Raw genomic sequence first — 20,654 nt, forward strand, 5'->3', positions numbered from 1 at the left:
CATCAGACACAAGGCAAGGCTGCCATTCTCACCACTGCTGCTTAATATTGGAAGTTCTCATCATAACTATTAGGCAAGAAAGATTATTTTTTAAGGGCACCTTGATTGGAAAAGTTAAATTGTCATTATTTGCAGATGACATAATTCTATGTTAGAAAACTCTAAAGACTCTATATTAAAGCTTCAAAGAAATAATAGATTTATATAGTAAAGTGGTTGGCTACAAAAGCAATGGGTAGAAATAAATCCATGACTGTTCTGTATGCAAATAGGAAAATAGAATAGAGAAAAAACATTTAAAAGTCTTCTTTATAATTATTCATCAAAAAATAAAGTAACTGGGAATCAGCTTACTAAGAGAGATAAAGGAAGGGCGGAAGCAATAGCACAGCAATAGGGCGTTTGCTTTGCAGGCAGCCAACCAGGAAGAAGCTGGGTTCGATTTTTGGCATCCCATATAGTCCCCCGAGTCTGCCAGGAGCAATTTCTAAGCGCAGAGCCAGGAGTAATCCCTGAGCATTGTCAGGTGTGGATCCCATTTTCCCCAAAACAAACAAAAAACAAATTGATCCCCAATTTCCTATATGGTTCCCCTAAGCCTGCAAGGAGTAATTCCTGAATACAGAAGCAGGAGTGACACCTGAGCATCTCTGGGTGTGACCTAAATACAAAATACAAAAACAAAACAAAACAAAACAAAAAAAATAAAAAATACCTTGATATCAGACCTGGATCCGTCAATTATATTAAGGAGAGCACAGATAAATGTGGCAATCAGCTCCAGGAATGCACAGGGCCTGTAGGTCTGTACAATTTGGAGTCATGCATGTCTAATTGGGGTCTGCTATGGTATGTGGCATTCTAGATGACACAAGATCATGGCCATCTCCTAAAACAGCAGAGTTGCCAATGACTGCCACCTTGGAAGATCACATAGTGAGCAGATTACACAAGATCTAGGGGCAGGAATTCTCTGCCCTTCTAGAAAGGTTTGCCATTAGGGGACAACTATACTCAGGACTTCTGGCACTGAGCTCAAAAATCACTCCTGGGCCTGAGAGATAGCACAGAGCTAGGGTGCTTGCCTTGCACGCAGCCAAACTGGAAGGACCCTGGTTCAATTCCTGGCATCCCCTATGGTCCCCCGGCCTGCCAGGAGTGATTTCTGAGAGCAGAGCCAGGAGTAACCCCTGAGCACTGTCGGGTGTGACCCAAAAACCAAAAAAAAAAAAAAAAAAATCACTTCATTTCTGGCCTCCACTCCTGACAGTGCTCAGGGAACCTTTTAGGGTGCAGTGGGTCGAACCCAGGTTGTTTATATTCAAGGCAAGCACTGACCCACTGTACTATCATTCCAGTTCCAAGGTTTCTAATTTTAAAAAACCTGATTAGTTTGCTCAGAAGAATTTTAGGTCGAGCTGTTTTGCCTCAAGGCCAGTTTTCTGAGGAATTCACAGAATCAACTTCTTACTTTGGGATGAGTCAAGTACGAACCCAAACTGAGAAACTCACTTTGTAAAGCAGTAAAATATATTGTCCTCTATGCCGAAGTTTTATTCTATTTTATTTTTGGGGGGGGGGAGCGGGTCACACCCGGCGGCGCTCAGGGGTTACTCCTGGCTCTGCACTCAAAATCACTCCTGGCAGGAACTGAGATTCAAACCACCATCCATCCATCCTGGATCAGCCGCGTGCAAGGCAAATGCCCTACTGCTGCACTATCACTCCAGCTCTTAGTTCTGTTTCTTTGTATGCAGCTGACCCAGGTTCAATCCCCGGCATCCCTCTTGGCTCTGTTTCTTTGACAAATTGAAGACAACAATGTCACCCTTGGGACTAAGCAAGCAAGCAAGCACTCAGATTCTGGAATAATCTGAGAGGAAAGGAAAGGAAATTACAAGTGGAGAAAATCCAGCATTTTCTGTCTGCTAGTAGGACACATGGAAGGCTTCAACTGCTACAGAGAAAACTAGTAGATGTAACTGGGCATATTTATATCTTACACTACTATTAAAAAAAAAAGCAATTTTTAAGCTATCTGTGCTCTAAGGTTGTTACTTGCTCAGTCATTGGAAGTTACTCTTGGTGGTGCAATTCCAGTGGAGAACTTGGACCTCCTACATCCAAAGCATTTATTTTCCCATTGGAGAGAGAACTCTAGAACCATCCTAGGCTTTTATAGGAAACCCTTTTAGAAATAAAAGGAGAAAAGCACTCTATGTAAAACAGACAAAGAACACGACTGACTGATATAAGAAAATAAAAATTACTATTAATTATATGAAAAAACCCTTACTTGTAGGGCTAGAGTGATTGTACAGTGAGTAGTGCTTTTGCCTTGCATGTGGCTGACCAGGGCTAGATTCCTAAATCGCTGGCATTTGGGGCCGGAGAGCTAGCATGGAGGTAGGGTGTTTGCCTTGCATGCAGAAGGACTGTGGTTTAAATCCCGGCATCCCAGATGGTCCCCTGAGCCTGCCAGGAGTGATTTCTGAGTGTGGAGCCAGGAGTAATCCCTGAGTGCTGCCCGGTATGACCCAAAAACAAAAACAAACAAACAAAAAATAAATAAATCTCTGGCATTCCATGTGGTCACCTGAACCTGCCAGGAATAATTCTGGGGCACAGAGTCCAAGAGTAACCCTTGAGCAACTACCGGGAGAGGTGCAAAAACAAACAAACAAAAAATTCTTAATTGCAAGGCAATAAAAATACATACAAATTAGAGGGGCCAGAGAGATATTTCAATGGTCATCCTTCGCATGGCTCTATGCAGAGTCAAATTCTATGCTCCCGGGCCTGGAGATAGCACAGCGGCGTTTGCCTTGCAAGCAGCCGATCCAGGACCAAAGGTGGTTGGTTCGAATCCGGGTGTCCCATAGGGTCCCCCGGGCCTGCCAGGAGCTATTTCTGAGCAGACAGCCAGGAGAAAGCCCTGAGCACCGCCGGGTGTGCCAAAAACCAAAAAAAAAAAAATTCTATGCTCCCCACTTTTTGGGTCTCTCAGTACTGCTAGGAGCAACTCCTTAGTACCAAGCTGAGGGTAGGTCCTAAGCACCACCAGGTATGCACCCAGAATGAAAAAAAAAAATGGGTATTCATATACATATATATATTCACATATACATGAACGTTTTTAGGAGCTGGAGTGATAGCGCAGTGGGTAAGGTGTTTGTGTAAGAACCAAGATCCCGAGTCTCCAGACCCTGCATCGCCTCCGAAGGGGGAACGTGTGTCCAGGCGTGATCATCCCCCTGGTGCAAAAAAAAAAAAAAAAAAAAAAAAAGAACAAAAGATCCCCCCCCCCCAATAAATCCATGATAAGGAACTCTAGACTAAGACAAGCCCAAAATCCTCGAAAAGTGAACTTTTCACTCCTAGCTGAAGGCAGAAAAAGAGTTAAACTCAGAAATAAGAACCAAAGTTGGTGCCCCCTCCAGCAATAAGGAACTAGGGGTTGAGTGAGCTTGGAAAAAAGGCTCCCTTCACAACCAAAAGTTTGACCTCGAATATTACTCTGAAAAGATTTGTAATCCACTTTGGTCACAATAAAAAAATTTTTTGTTTGTTTTTTGTTTTTTTTGGGTCATACCCGGCAGCGCTCAGGGATTACTCCTGGTTCCACACTCAGAAATCACTCCTGGCAGGCTCAGGGGACCATCTGGGATGCCGAGATTCAAACCACTGTCTTTCTGCAGGAAAGGCAAACGCCTTACCTCCATGCTATCTCTCTGGCCCCACAATAAAAATTATAATTAAAGGGGGCCTGAGAGATAGCATGGAGGTAAGGCGTTTGCCTTTCATGCAGGAAGGTCATCCTGGAGCCAGGAATGACCCCCTGAGCACTGCCAGGTGTGACCCAAAAACCACACACCACAACAAAAAAATTATTAATTAAATAAAAATAAAAAATAAAAATTATTAATTAAAGGGGCCGGAGAGATAGCATGGAGGTAAGGTGTTTGCCTTTCATGCAGGAGGTCATCCTGGAGCCAGGAATGACCCCTGAGCATTGCCAGGTGTGACCCAAAAAACCAAAAAAAATAAAAAATATTATTAAAAAAGAATATTAGAATAAGTTTTTTCTCATTGAGAATATTCCATGTGGCCCAGAGAGATAGCACAGCGGCTTTTGCCTTGCAAGCAGCCGATCCAGGACCTAAGGTGGGTTGGTTCGAATCCCGGTGTCCCATATGGGTCCCCCGTGCTCTGCCAGGAGCTATTTCTGAGCAGACAGCCAGGAGTAACCCCTGAGCATCGCCGGGTGTGGCCCAAACCCCCCCCCCAAAAAAAGAGATATTCCATGTGAACCCGGAAGAGAAGGTAATTCTATTTATCAAATTTGATTATTTCCTTAATATTATCCTTATTGCTTATCTCCCTTATATATACATGAAATGTTAATCTTATTGAAAATAGAGACATAGTAGAAAATATAGTCCTAGAAACTATAAATAAAATTCTAAAAACATATATTAAAAAAATCATCAAAAGTTTGAATCAGGCGTACCCCTTGACAGCCTGAGCCTGTATCAGAGTATCCCCCCCATAACACAGAAATATTCCTTGACGACCAAGGTTTGAATCATAGATTCCCCCCCAACAAACAGGATTCAAATGATAACATCCCTAGGACAACCCAATGCTGAGCCACAAAAATCAGTGATTAATTAAAGTCAGTTATACAATGATTAATTTGTTTCTTTGCTAATGTTCTGTGACTGCTTGTATTTTTGTTGTTGTTGTTGTTTTTGTTTATGTTTTTGAGTTTCATCCAAGTTACCTCCAGGGGTTATTTCTGGCTATTTACGCTGAAATCCTCCCTGGCTATGGGATGTTGGGGGATCGAATAGCGTCCAGGCCTAGTGCAGTGCTTCTCAAATAGTGGGGCACGTTTGACCTCCGCCAAAAACTGTCATAACTAAACTAAGTCCCATGTTTATGTCTCTGTATGTTTCTGGAGCTGAGAGTTGCTGTGTACTGCTTCAAACCCAGCTTCGAAAAGCTATGTGCTAGGAGTGATCTCTCTGAGTTCAGAGTCAGAAGTAATCCTTGAGGGGCCGGAGAGATAGCATGGAGGTAAGGCATTTGCCTTTCATGCAGGAGGTCATCGGTTCGAATCCCGGCGCCCCATATGGTCCCCCGTGCCTGCCAGGAGCAATTTCTGAGCCTGGAGCCAGGAATAACCCCTGAGCACTGCCAGGTATGACCCAAAAAACCAAAAAAAAAAAAAAAAAAAAGAATTAATCCTTGAGCATAGCTGAATGTGGCTTAAAACATAAATAAATAAAAGTGAAGCACAAGCGAGATAGTTCAGCTGATGAGGGGTTTCCTTTGCATATAATCAATCTTTGGTGTATGGTTTCATGAGCACTGCCAGGAAGGATTCCTGAGTAAAAGCCAGGAACAAGGTTTGAGCAAAGCCTGGTGTGGTCCAACTCCCTCCTGGCCCTCCCTCAAATCAAAGTAAAATAAATAGAAGTCGGCTTTCTTTCCCTCCCTCCCTCCCTCCCTCCCTCCCTCCCTCCCTCCCTCCCTCCCTCCCTCCTCCCTCCCTCCCTCCCTCCCTCCTTCCATTACTCCCCTGGATATTTCGTTTCTTCTCTTTTCTTTTCTTTTTTTTGGGGGGGTCACACCCAGCAATTCTCAGGGGTTACTCCTGGCTCTATGCTCAGAAATAGCTCCTGGCAGGCTCGGGGGACCATATGGGATGCCAGGATTCGAACCAATGACCTTCTGCATGAAAGGCAAATGCCTTACCTTCATGCTATCTAGATGGCCCCTCGTTTCTTTTCTTTCTTTCTTTCTTTCTTTCTTTCTTTCTTTCTTTCTTTCTTTCTTTCTTTCTTTCTTTCTTTCTTTCTTTCTTTCTTTCTTTCTTTCTTTCTTCTTTCTTTCTTTTCTTTCTTTTTCTTTCTTTCTTTCTTTCTTCTTCTTCTTCTTCTTTATTCTTTCTTCTTTCTTTCTTTCTTTCTTTCTTTTTCTCTTTCTTTTTCTTTCTTTTTTCTTTCTTTTTCTTTCTTTCTTTCTTTCTTTCTTTCTTTCTTTCTCTCTCTCTCTCTCTCTCTCTTCTCTTCTTCTTTCTTTCTTTCTTTCTTTCTTACTTTCTTTCTTTCTCTTCTCTCTCCTTCCTTCCTTCCTTCCTTCCTTCCTTCCTTCCTTCCTTCCTTCCTTCCTTCCTTCCTTCCTTCCTTCCTTCCTTCCTTCCTTCTTTCTTTCTTTCTTCTTTCTTTTTCTTTCCTTCTATCTTCCTTTTTATTTTCCACACCAGGCAGCACTCAGGGGTTCCTGGATCTACGCTCAGAAATTGCTCCTGGCAGGCTCGGGGGACCATATGGGATGCTGGGATCCGAACCACCATCGGTCCTGGTCGGTCGCTTGCAAGGCAAATGCCCTACCACTGTACCACTGTGCTATCTCTCTGGCCCTTTTTTTTTTCTTCTTTCTTTTCTTTCTTCTCTCTCTCTCCCTTCCTTACCTTCTTTCTTTCCTTTTCTTTGCAACCCAAGTTACATGCATGGAAGGCAAGTACGTTACCCGCTGTACTACCTTTCACTCTGGCTCCACCAGTGGCTTTTCTAAGAAATTATTGGGCAACAACTGCACAGCTAGGAGCTTTGTTGACTTGCATCTTATCCACAAGGGTAGTAGCACAAAGTGGTCTTGCAATAGAGTTCAATGAGAGAAAGACTGATGTCATCCTTCCAAAATGAACGAGTGTGAATTTTTTTTCTTGGTTTCAAGGTCTAATTGTCGGAAAGTCCTTCACAGTCCTTCACACTTCTACCCCCAACTGTGATTCAAATGCAGGAAATGGCTACCTGGGCCCTCAGGAAAAGCTTAGGGGGGGCAAGGAGACTGCCCTCTCCCTCCTCAGCTGCCAAAACAAATTAACGTCATATGGACCTCACTCTACAAAGGCAAAAAGACTCCAAACGTTTCTTGTTTTCATTGTTTCTTTGTGTGTGTGTGTGTGTGTGTGTGTGTGTGTGTGTGTGTGTGTGTGTGTCCCAGAGGAGGGTGGGAGGAGAAGGGTAGACCTGGCAGTGCTCAGGGCTTACAGCTGGATCTGTTCTCAGGGGTCACTTTTGTTTGTTTGTTTGCTTTTGGGCCACACCGGTGATGCTCGGGGGTTACTCCTGGCTCTGCACTCAGAAATGTCTCCTGGCTTGGAGAACCATATGGGATGCCAGGGGATTAAATCCTGGTCCGTCCTTGGTTGTTGCATGCAAGGCAAACGCCCTACCGCTTGCACCACCTCTCCAGCCCTTCAGAGGTCACTTTTGGAGACTATATTTGGGGATCTAATATGGTGGTCTGTGTGTACAGTGAGCGCCCTACTTGTTATACCCTACCTGCTCTGGCCCCGTTCGCATACATTTTCATTAGTTTAGCTTCATGATTTTCTTTTTTATTCAGCAGGTCTATAGTATTTTACCATTATTATTAATTATTTCTAACGTGTCATGAACTGTTGAACTTTTCTTTTTTCTTTTTTTGGATTTGGGTCACACCCGGCAGTGCTCAGGGATCACTCCTGGCTCTATGCTCAGAAATCACTCCTGGGCCCGGAGAGATAGCACAGCGGCGTTTGCCTTGCAAGCAGCCTGTCCAAGACCAAAGGTGGTTGGTTCGAATCCCGGTGTCCCATATGGTCCCCCGTGCCTGCCAGGAGCTATTTCTGAGCAGACAGCCAGGAGTAACCCCTGAGCACCGCCGGGTGTGGCCCAAAAAACAAAAAAAAAAAAAAAAAAGAAATCACTCCTGACAGGTTCGGAGGACCATATGGGATGCCGGGATTCGAACCAACATCCTTTTGCATGCCAGGCAAATGCCTTACCTCCATGCTATCTCTCCGGTCCTGAACTGTTAAACTTTTAATGTACTGCCAGCGAATGAGGACTTCCAGACTGACCTTGAATTTTCTTCCCTAGCCTGAGAATTCAATAGGGATCCTGCTAATTTTATCTTATTATTATATTATTATTGTTGTTGTTGTTATTGTTATTGTTATGTTTTTTGGGTCACACCCAGCAGTGCTCAGGGGTTATTCCTGATTCTTCCCATAGAAATCACTCCTGGCAGGCTCGGGGGACCATAGAGGGCCGAACCTGGGTTTGATCTTATCTTGGGACCCCACTGCTCTCTTCAATTCATGAATGGTCACCCACATTATTATTATTATTATTATTATTATTATTTGGACTTTGGGCCATACCCGGTGGTGCTCAGGGGTTACTCCTGGCTGTCTGCTCAGAAATAGCTCCTGGTAGGCACGGGGGACCATATGGGATGCCGGGATTCGAACCAACCACCTTTGGTCCTGGATCGGCTGCTTGCAAGGCAAACGCTGCTGTGCTATCTCTCCGGGCCCTCACCCACATTATTGATCCCATTTAATGACTTTGACACTGAATTGTTGGGAAAGGGAACAAAAAGGAAAGACAAGCTCAGTAGCTATTTTTTTTTTTTTTTTTGGTTTTTGGGCCACACCCTGTGACGACGCTCAGGGGTTACTCCTGGCTATGCGCTCAGAAGTTGCTCCTGGCTTATTGGGGGACCATATGGGACGCCGGGGGATCGAACCGCGGTCCGTCCTAGGCTAGCGCAGGCAAGGCAGGCACCTTACCTCCAGCGCCACCGCCCGGCCCCGCTCAGTAGCTATTTTGATAGTGGCCATCATAATAGTTGATAATCTCCATAATCTTCCTGCCTGAAACTTTCATTACTTGTAGCCAGAAGAATTCTAAGTATGGGGGCAAGAGGGGTGGTGCAAGTGGTAGGGCGTTTGTCTTGCACACACTAACCTAGGACAGATCACGGTTCAATCCCTTGGCATTCTATATGGTCCCCCATGCCAGGACCAATTTCTGAGCGCATAGCCAGGAGTAACCCCTGAGCCTCACTGGGTGTGGCCCCAAAAGCAGAAAAAAAAAATTCTTAGTATCAAACTAAGCTTGTAGAGGCTTCTTCTCTTGATATCCAGTTCTGTTTCTCCCTCAAAATCCATGTGGCCAATTGCCACTTTTCCTACCCACCTACTGCTGCCCAGTTCCCAAAGCAATCTATATTTTTCACTGCTCTATTACCTTATTATATAGTAGGGTAAATATTATTAGGGTAATATAGGTATATATCATAAATATAAATAAAGATAGGTATAATTATGAATATAAATAAATATAAGGGCTGGAGTGATAGCTCAGCGGTAGAGCTTTTGCCTTGCATGCAGCTGATTTAGAATGGACCTGGGTTCAATCTCCAGTGTCCCATATGGTCCCCCAAGCCAGGACCAATTTCTGAGCACATAGCCAGGAGTATCTCCTGAGCATCACTAGGTGTGGCCACCAAACCAAAAAAATATATATAATAATATAAATATGTTATAAATATAGGTAATATAGGTAGATATAATTATATAAGAGTAAATATATTAGGCAGAAATATCCCCTTTTATGTAATCTACCCAACTGAGTTCTATATCCTATTCTTATATATATATATATATATTTTTTTGGAGGGTGGGTGGGTGGGTCACACCAGGCGGTGCTCAGGGGTTACTCCTGGCTCTGTGCTCAAAAATCTCTCCTGGCTGACTTGGGGGACCATATGTGATGCCAAGAGTCGAATCACCGTCTATCCTGGGTTGCTGCATGCAAGGCAAATACCACTGTGCTATCTCTCCGGCCCCATCTTTTAACATATTTTTAAATTGAGGTAATGTTGCTTGACAAGACTGTATATATTTTAAGGTTGCAGTTTCACACCTCTTCTAAATATATGTTAAAAAAGCACACCTGCAGGGCTGGAGAGATAGCATGGAGGTAAGGTGTTTGCCTTTCATGCAGAAGGTCATCGGTTCGAATCCCAGCGTCCCATATGGTCCCCCGTGTCTGCCAGGAGCAATTTCTGAGCCTGGAGCCAGGAATAACCCCTGAGCACTGCCGGGTGTGACCCAAAAACCACAAAAAAAAAAAAAAAGCACACCTGCTTCCCAAGTGCCAATATCCTTTCACCTCAGGCCATTGGATCCCCTCCACCCTTTTATTCCTTGCTGTTCTCCCTCTCTGGCAACTCAGTTCTGTGTCAAAAGTCTTATGAGTTTGTTTCTTTTGATTTGGGGGGGGTGATTTGTTTATTTGTTTTTGTTTTTTAGACCATATCCGGTGGCACTCAGAGGTTACTACTGACTCTGTCTTCAGGAATTACTCCTGATAGTGAAAGGGACGCCAAGTGGGATGCCAAAGACCAAGGCCCAGTAGGCCACGTGCAAGGCAAATGCCCTACTTAGGACGAACTCCAGTTCAAATCATGGCATCCCATATGGTCCCCCGAGCCTGCCAGGAGTGATTTCTTTCTTTTTTTTTTTTTTTGGTTTTTGGGCCACACCCGGCAGTGCTCAGGAGTTACTCCTGGCAGGCACGGGGAACCACATGGGACACCGGGATTCAAACCAACCACTTTAGGTCTTGGATTGGCTGCCTGCAAAGAAAACACCTCCGTGCTATCTCTCCGGGCCCTCAGGAGTGATTTCTGAATGCAGAGCTAGGAGTAATCCCTGTGCGCAGCTGAGTGTGACCCAAAAACAAACAAACAAGCAAATGCCCTACCTGCTCTGCTATTGCTTTGACCCCTATACTATATCTTTGATTTGACCATTGTAGAGAGTGTTGCAATCAATGCATATATCTGTTTGAATTTATATTTTTGTATTTGGATAGATGCATAAGAATGGAATTCATAGGGTAGTGCCATTTGTAATTTTGTGGAAGAGCTATTACCCTGTGGTGAGGTTCAGTTCTTGAAAAATATATATGGCGAATGCTGGGGGCTCAGAGAATCATGTGGTCCTGGGGTTTGAAGTCCTAACAATGATAATGACCTTCTTCCTCAATGCCCCTTCCCTCTATGTCCCTACTGTTTGTCTTTGTCCTTCATTGACGTGTGTCTGTTCTACTCTCTTGCACATTCTATTTTCTTTGTTCTTGTTTTGCATCATAGCTGACGGTGCTAAGGGGTTACACCTGGTCCTCTGCTCAGAGATCATTCCTGGTGGGCTCTTGGGATCCATCTAGGGTGCTGTGGATGGAACCAAGATTGGCCGCAGTGTGCAAGACAAATAAACACCTTCTTGATAGTACTATCTCTCCAGATCCTGGATAATCTTTTTCCCCCTACCTTGTTGAGTTTTGTGAAGATTTTTGGTTTTAAACCATATATAGTGGTGCATGGGGGTTGCTCCTGGCTTCATGCTGAGGAATTTTCCCAGTTCTTGGGTGAACAATGAATGAAGTGTCAAGTATGGAACCAGCGGCTCCAGCTGCAAGGCACATGTTCTGGTCTCTTTGAACTATCTCCCTGAATTCCTTCCTTCCTCCCTCTCTCCCTCCCATCTCCCCCTCCTTCCTTCCTTCTTCCTTCTCTCTCCCTCCCTCCTTCCTTCTTCCCTCCCTTCTTCCTTCCTTTTCTCTCCCTTTCTCTCTCTTTTTCTTCCACTTTCTCTCTTTTTTTTGTCTTGTTTTGTTTTGGTTTTTCTTGGGGTCACACCCGGCAGCACTCAGGGATTACTCCTGGCTCCACAATCAGAAATCACTCCTGGCAGCCTCGGGGGACCATATGGGATGCCGGGATTTGAACCACTGACATTCTGCATGCAAAGCAACCTCCTTATCTCCATGCTATCTCTCTGGCCCCTCCTCCACTTTCTTTCTTTCCTACACTTGTGGTGCTCAAGGCTCACTCTATTTTTTTTTTAATCACATCCAGCGGTGCTCAAGGGTTACTCCTGGCTCTATGCTCAGAAATCACTCTTGGCAGGCTCAGGGGACCATATGGGATGCCAGGATATGAACCACCGTCGGTCCTGGGTTGGCTGCGTGCAAGGCAAACGTCCTACCACTGGGCTATCTCTCTGACCCCTCAAGCTTCACTCTTGGCTCTGAATTCAGGGATCACTCCTAACAGCGTTTAGGAGACCATATGGGATGCCAGTGATTGAACCCTGATCTGGCATATGCAGGGTAAGTACCCCACTTTCTGTACAATCCCTACTAAGGGGGGGGTGCTTTCTCAAGAGTAATAAGTTGATTTGGGGTGATTCTTGCTACATTGTTACATTGGAGGTGGATTTATTTATTCAGGAAGTCATAGTTTTCATGAGTATTATATAAAAAATTTTCATACACAAAAAGGATTTTCAGAGGCTGGAGCAGTAGCACAGTAGTAGGGCGCTTGCCTTGTATGTGGCTGACCCAGGACAGACCTGGGTTAGATCCCCAGCATTCCATATGGTCCCCCAAGCCAGGAGCAATTTTTGAGTGCAGAGTCAGGAGTAACCCCTGGGCATCACTGGGTGTGGCCCAAAAACAATAACAAAAAATATTTTCAGGGACCTGAGTGATAGCACAGTGGGTAGGGCATTTGCCTTGCATGTGGCTAATCCAGGTTCCATCTATGGTATCTCACATGGTCCTCTGAGATTGCTAGGAGGGATTTCTGAGTGCAGAGTCAGGAGTAACCCTTGTGGCCCCAAAACCAACCAACCAACCAACTAATCAACCAACCAACCAACCAACCAACCAACTAATCAACCAACCAACCAACTAATCAACCAACCAACCAACCAACCAACTGATCAACCAACCAACCAACCAACCAATCACAGATTTTCATAATAAACTTCAGGTTGGGGAGGAGGGATAGACATAGACAGTTCAGCAGATAGGATACCTGCCATACATTCAACTAACCCAGGGTCAATCCCCTACATCTCATATGGTCCCCTTGAACCCCACCAGGAATGATCCCTAAGCACAAAGTTATCCCTGAGTGCCACTGAATTTGGCCTAAATGCAAGATAAATAAATAAATAAATAAAACTAATCTTTTTTTTTTTTTTTTTTTTTTTGGTTTTTGGGTCACACCCGGCGATGCTCAGGGGTTACTCCTGGCTGTCTGCTCAGAAATAGCTCCTGGCAGGCATGGGGGACCATATGGGACACCGGGATTCGAACCAACCACCTTTGGTCCTGAATCGGCTGCTTGCAAGGCAAACGCCGCTGTGCTACCTCTCCGGGCCCATAAAACTAATCTTTAGGTGTTTGTGGAGTTAGTTTATAGTATAGTTTAAGTAGTTAGGTAGAGGGCTCTAGATCTCTCCCAATGTCCAGATAACTATTGGAGAATAATATCGCTCTTCCTGTTTCTGGTCCAGATTGTGACTTCCTGGTCCTATGTCTATATTATCAATTCAACTCAGTTGTGTCACAGCCCGGTCTTCTTGCCACTATCCTGTTCGCTGTGCAGTGTACATGTTCCGGGTATTTTTCTGGCTACTGCCATGAATGAGCACGTGTGAGAATCTCTGCTGTCCATCCATCTATCTGGCCACAGGTTAGGAGACAAAAAGAAGCTGCCCTCTGTGTTTGCATGCATTTAGGTGTGTTTGTGGTCAGAGAGAGGTAACCAGTGACAGCATTCTTTTAGCATTCACTATTTTCTACCTCTAACCATCTCACTATCTATTTTGACTGGGTACCTTTTCAGCAGATTTAAAATGACCAATACATGGGCTGGTGAGATAGCATGGAGGTAAGGCGTTTGCCTTCCAAGCAGAAGGATGGTGGTTTGATTCCTGGCATCCCATATGGTCCCCTGAGCCTGCCAGGGACAATTTCTGAGCGTAGAGCCAGGAGTAACCCCTGAGCGCTGCCAGGTGTGACTCAACCCCCGCCCCCCCAATGACCAATGTGACAGTCTAGTGAACTGGGTGCTTGCTTTGTATACAGCCAGCCCAGATTCTCTCCCTGGCTCTCTATGTGGTCCCTTTTATTCCACCAGGAGTGACTCCCTGTGTCCAGAGCCAGGAGTAAATCCTTAGCATTAATGGAAGTGGTCCAGAAAGCAAACAATAAACAACAACAATAAAAAATACCCACACAACATAAATAAATGATCACTTAAATCAACTAATTACCTGGCACCCTCTTCTTTCTTCTAACTGTAACAGATGGGAATGAACAGATGAGGAAATGACAGACATACCAGGAAATCAAATTGGCAGGAGTTAGTATGAGATTAGAAAGGCAGGGTAAGAAATTGTTGATTGCCAGGGTAGCCCCTGCTCTGTCCAATCAGTCAAATCAACTTTTTATCTAAAAAAATATCTTTTTGGAGACGGAGAGCTAGCACAGTGGAGGTCATTTGCCTTGCACATGGCCAATCTAGGACGAACCTTGATTAGATCCTTGGTGTCCCATATGGTCCCCCGAGCCAGTAGCAATTTCTGAGCACATAGCTAGGTGTAACCCTTGAGCATCACAGGATGTGGCCCAAAAAGCAAATAATAAAAAATGTATATTATTTAATCCTGACACCATAAAAAGACCTTGAGGTTTGACAATGAGCCTGTAGTTGTTCCCATGATTATGCTTCAAGAACGGAGAAACCCTGAATCTCTTAGGCCAAGGGAATTCCTTTTGTAACTTCCCCGATACTTATTGTGTCTGTGCACAAAAACAAAACAAAACAAAACAAAACGACAAAAAAAAAAAACCAAAAACATCCACAAAATCCACACTGGCCCTCCTTCTCTTCTCTTCTCTCTCTCCTCCCTTCCTTCCTTCCTTCCTTCCTTCCTCCCTCCCTCCCTCCCTCCCTCCCTCCCTCCCTCCCTCCCTCCCTCCCTCCCTCCCTTCCTTCCTTCCTTCCTTCTTTCTTGTTGGTTATTGTTGCTGTTGTGTTTCTTGTTGTTGCTTTTTTGTGTTTTTTTTCTCTTTCCCCTTTCTTTTTTTTTGGGGGGGGGGTCATACCCGGTGGTGCTCAGGGGTTACTCCTGGCTCTGCACTCAGAAATCACTCCTGGCAGGCTTGGGGGACCATATGGGATGCCAGGAATTAAAGGTAGGGGTAAATGTAGCTATTTAGCATTACTTTACATGTGATTTCACATCACTGCTGGGAGAAATGTCTGTGCAACTCCACCTGATGGTGTGAGTCTGTTCTCTCTTGGACTTTATTCCATGTACCTTTTCCCTTTGTTGTTTTATTTTATTATATTTTGTTATTTTGTTTGTTTGTTTTTGGCAGCGCTCAAGGGTTACTCCTGGCTCTATGCTCAAAAATTGCTCCTGGCAGGCTCGGGGGACCATTTGGGATGCTGGGATTCGAACCACCGTCCTTCTGCACGGAAGACAAGCGCCCTACCTCCATGCTATCTCTCCGCTCCCTTATTTTATTTTTTTGACCACACCCAGCAGTGCTCAAGGGTTCCTCTTGGCTCTGCACTCAGAAATCACTCCTAGCAGATTTGGGGGACAAAAATGGATGCCGGGGATTGAACTTGGGTCAGTTGAGTGCAAGGCAAATGCCCTACCCACTATGCTATCGCTCTGGTCCCCCTTTGTTGTTCTAAATATTTGTCACTTCCTTGCAATAAGCTACAGCTATGCATTATGTTTTTCTAGGGGATGCAGAGATAGCATAGCAGGTGGAGAGCTTGCCTTGCGAGTGTTAATAGATCAGAGTCTATTCCATAAGGTCACCAATTTTCCTGTTCTTCTAATCTAAATTAGGACAGATCCCTGAGAATTGCTGAGCTGTGGTCCAGAAACAAAAACACAGAAAATAAAATAGTCCAAGAGGGAAGAGGAAACTGGAGGGTGGTTCATAAGAGGCAAGGAATGGATTCAGTAAGAGGAAACAGCCAATAGTGCCAAATCCTGCCAAGAAAACACTTAAGAAAATCATATCTTCTGGGCCGGAGGGGTGGCGCAAGCAGTAAGGCATCTGCCTTGCCTGCGCTAGCCTAGGATGGACCACAGTTTGATCCCCTGTCGTCCCATATGGTCCCCCAAGCCAGGAGCAATTTCTGAGCGCATAGCTAGGAGTAACCCCTGAGCGTCACCAGGTGTGGGCCAAAAACCAAAAAAAAAAAGAAAAAGAAAATCATATCTTCTGACTTTGAAAACAGAGTGGCCATTTATGATCTTGAAAATAGTTGTTTTGGAGCCGGAGAGATAGCATGGAGGTAAGGTGTTTGCCTTGCATGCAGAAGGTCGGTGCTTCGACTCCCATATGGTCCCCCGAGGCTGCCAGGAGTGATTTCTGAGCATAGAGCCAGGAGTAACTCCTGAGCATTGCCAGATGTGACCCAAAAACCCCAAAAAAAGAAAAGAAAAGAAAAGTTGTTTTGGATCAGAGAGATAATGGAATGGGTAAAACTCTTGCCTTGCATGCTCTTGACCTGTGGCATAGGAAATTGAACTCTGAGCCCTGCCAGGAGTTATCCTTAAGCTCAAAGTCAGGAGTAAGTACGTCTGGGTGTGCCTGGAAACAAGTTATGCTTTGGAAGCCTGAGAGAGTACAGTAAATAGGGCTCTTGCCTTGAACCCACCTGGGTTCAATCCCTGTCATCACATATGACCCCCTGAACACTGTCAGGAAAGATTCTTGAGAGTAGAACAAGGCATAACCCTGAGCATTTTCAGATGTGGCCCCCAAACTAATGAACAAACAAACAAAAACACAACAAAACCCCCAAAAAAACCAACCTTAAAACATTGTTTTGCTAAAGTAATGGACTTGGAAGCTAGGCTGGAGAAATGGAGTTGTGAGAGAGGCCTTTAGAGAAATAAATTTGCAGAGACAACTGTGCTGTAAGTTTACCTTTCTTCTGAGTAGAAAAGTACTTAAAGGGGCCGGGCGGTGGCGCTGGAGGTAAGGTGCCTGCCTTGCCTGCGCTAGCCTAGGACGGACCGCGGTTCGATCCCCCGGCGTCCCATATGGTCCCCCAAGAAGCCAGGAGCAACTTCTGAGCGCATAGCCAGGAGTAACCCCTGAGCGTCACAGGGTGTGGCCCAAAAACCAAAAAAAAAAAAAAAGAAAAGTACTTAAAAATAAAATCTGAAAACCTACCTGGAACCCTTTGGATTATTTATTTTGTTTTTTGTTTATTGCTTCTTTGGGCCACATCTGGGGATGTACAGGGGTTACTCCTGGCTCTAAGTTCAGAAATCGCTCCTGGCTTGGGGACCAGATGGGAAGCTGGGGATCCATTCTAGGCTAGCACCTGCAAGGCAGATGCCTTACTACTCTGAGCCACCACTCAGGCCCCCCATTTTTTTTGTTTGGTTTTGGAGCCACACCTGGTAACTCTTGGGGGTTCCTCCTGGCTCTGCTCTCAGAAATTGCTCCTGGAAGGCTTGAGGGACCCTATAGGATGCCGGGGAACGAACCTGCGACTGTCCCAGGTCGGCAAGGCAAACGCCCTACCACTGTGCTATCACTCAGGCCTCCTTGGGCCCAAAGCAATAGTGCAGTGGGTATTTGTCTTGCATGCCACAGATTTGGGACAGACCCGGGTTCGAGCCCCAGAATCCCATATGGTCCCTTAAGCCTGCCAGGATCGATACTGGGTGCAGAGCCAGTAGTAACCCCTGAGTGCTTCCGGGTGTGGCCCCAAAACCAAAAAAACACAAACAACTTTTACAGGGCCAGGAGCAATAGCACAGTGGGAAGGGCATTTGCTTTATATTCAGTCAACCAGAGCTCTATCTCTAGCATCCATATGGTCCCCAGAGCCTGCCAGGAATGATTTCTGAGTGCAGAGCCAGGAGCAACCCCTGAGCACTGCCAGATGTGCTTCCCCCCCCCCCCCAAAAAAAAAGAAACCTTTACAGTTCTGGGGTCAGAGTAGCCCAAGAGTTAAGACGCGTGCCTTGCAAATGGCTATCTGGACCCCTGGCACCATCAAAAGTGATCCCTGAGGACAGAGCTAGAAATAAACCTTAAACATTGCTGGGTGTGGCAAAAACAAACTAACTCCAAATTTTACAATGGGTATCATTTTTGAACCAACAACCCTATTTTTAGAAATATGTGGAATAATTATAGGCATGCCAAGAATTATTCACCATCATGTTTATCACAGTATTTTGTATAATTTCAAAACTTGTAAACAATCCGCATAATGACAGACTGCTAATATGACTGTACATGACAGTACAGCCACAGAATGACATGAACTGCTGCCTAAATTAGGACAAGTCTTTTGGTTTTCTTTTGGGGCCAAAGCCAACAATTCAGGACTTAGTCCTGGCAATGCTTTGTGAACCTTATGGGGTGCCAGGATTAATTTTAGGTTGGTGTCACATATAAGGCAAGTACCCTACCCACTATACCATCTCTCTGACCCCAATCAGGAGAGATCTCATTGGCTGAAAGAAAATCACAGATAATGTGAAAACACCACAGAATCTAACTTAATGAACAAATGGGTTTACTTATTGGGGTTATCTACGAGGTCTAGGAAATATTCAGAAATAGAGAAAAACCAAGAACAATTGGATTTTAAATGCTGTCAATTATCCTATTTTTCTAAGGACAACTGCTCTCAAATTTTTAATTTTCATTTTTCGGGTTTGAGGTCACACCCAATGGTGCTCACGGGTTACTCCGGGCTCTGTACTCAGGAATCATTCCTGGCAGTAGGAAACCATATGGGTTGCAAGGATTGAAACTGGGTTGACCAAATACAAGACAAATATCCTTTCTATTTTACTATCCTCTGCTGTATTCCCTCCCTCCCTCCCTCCCCCTCTCTTCCTTCCTTCCTTCCTTCCTTCCTTCCTTCCTTCCTTCCTTCCTTCCTTCCTTCCTTCCTTCCTTCCTTCCTTCCTTCCTTCCTTCCTTCCTTCCCTCCTCCTCCTCCTCCTCCTCCTCCTCCTCCTCCTCCTTCTTCTTCTTCTTCTACACCCCCCCCCCCCTCTCTCTCTTTCCCTTAAAATTTCTGTTGATACCAGCATACCTGGAGTTTGGGTCACAGACAGTCAGTGATGAAGCAAGGACATTTTGTTTTGTTGTGGGGCCATACCTGGTGATGCTCAGAGCCATAATTCTGGATCTGTACTCAGGAATCACTCCAGGCAGTACTTGGGGACCATATGGGATGCTGGGGATTAAACACAGGTTGGCTGCATGCAAGACAAGTGTCTTCCCTGATGTATATTCCCTTTCCAGACCCACTATTACATGCTCCTGGCAGGCTCAGGAGATCATGTGGGATTGGCCTTATGCAAGGCAAATTCTCTACCAGCTGTGCTATTGCTCAGCCCCCTCAAAGTTTTTTTTTTTTTTTTTTTTGGTTTGTTTTTTGGGCCACACCCGGCGGTGCTCAGGGGTTACTCCTGGTTGTTTGCTCAGAAATAGCTCCTGGCAGGCAGGGGGGACCATATGGGGCACCGGGATTCGAACCAACCACCTTAGTCCTGGTTTGGCTGCTTGCAAGGCAAACACCGCTGTGCTATCTCCGGCCCCCTCAAAGTTATTTTCAAGGGCACAAAAAGTAAGAAAATACTTAAACACAACCTGACTCCCCATTTTTTTTTCGGGCCACACCCATTTGATGCTCAGGGGTTACTCTTGGCTAAGTGCTCAGAAATTGCCCTGGCTTGGGGGGACCAAATGGGACGCCGGGGGATCGAACCGCAGTCCTTCCTTGGCTAGCGCTTGCAAGAAGTAATCCCAGAGCATAGAGCCAGTACTAAGTCTTGAGTTTTGCCCAAGAAACTCCCCTTCATTCAAAAAAAAAGTTGCTGGGGCCATGCTTGGCATAGTCCAGGCCTCCCTGGCACCCAGGGATGGGGACAGGGTGATGGGGTGGGGTGGGATAAATCCTACCCCTCCTCTGTTTTTGAATTAGTGAAGAAAAATTATTTCACTTTGGCTTAGTTTAAGGACCAACTTTTGGGGAACAATGTTCAAAGCGAGATGAATGCATTTTCTCAGAGGAATTGCATGAGTTAAGTAACCAGAGAAATTCCTCCATCAAAAGAAGAAGCTGTTTCATGCATCACCAAGGAAGAATAGAACTTTCTTTTTTGTGTTTGTCTCACATCCTGCAGTGCCCAGGTGTTCATTCTTGGCAGATTTTGGGGTGCTGAACTCAGATTGACAGAATGCAAGGCTCTACTGATAATACGGATGCCTTTGGCTCCATGAAAGAGCTTTTTGATCCAAACAAGAACTCCAGTGGGACTGAGAGATATGGTCCCTTGAGCCCTATCATAAGAAGTAATCCTTGAGTAGAGCTGTCTGTGGCCCCCAAATTAAGCAACCAAAACAAAACAACTTTCACCCCTCTCAAATAACTGTACATAGGTTTGTTTTTCAACAACTACAAACCACCTTGATGGTTTGCAGCACTGCCATTCCTAAGGCATTCAGCTCAATGTCTGCTCCCTAAACAGGGCTCAGACACAATATTGATTCTCCCCAATGTGACACAGAAGCTACATAGGCAGAAGCAGCCTTTCAACACCATCAGTCCTCTCCCCACTTCCTGATTCGGGTCTCAGGGTGTGGTTTTACCATTTCTGCTTTGACTGAGCAAAGTGTTTAGCTCCATCACTCTGAGAAGCTGTAAATAGCTGCGAGAATCTTCTTTTTTTTTTTTTTTTTGGTTTTTGGGCCACACCCGTTTGACGCTCAGGGGTTACTCCTGGCTATGTGCTCAGAAATTGCCCCTGGCTTGGGGGGACCATATGGGATGCCGGGGATCGAACCGCGGTCCTTCCTTGGCTAGCGCTTGCAAGGCAGACACCTTACCTCCAGCGCCACCTACCCGGCCCCGAGAATCTTCTTAATCTTTATTTTCTC

Source organism: Suncus etruscus, chromosome 19, assembly GCF_024139225.1.
Source record: "Suncus etruscus isolate mSunEtr1 chromosome 19, mSunEtr1.pri.cur, whole genome shotgun sequence".
NCBI classification, from domain to species: domain Eukaryota; kingdom Metazoa; phylum Chordata; class Mammalia; order Eulipotyphla; family Soricidae; genus Suncus; species Suncus etruscus.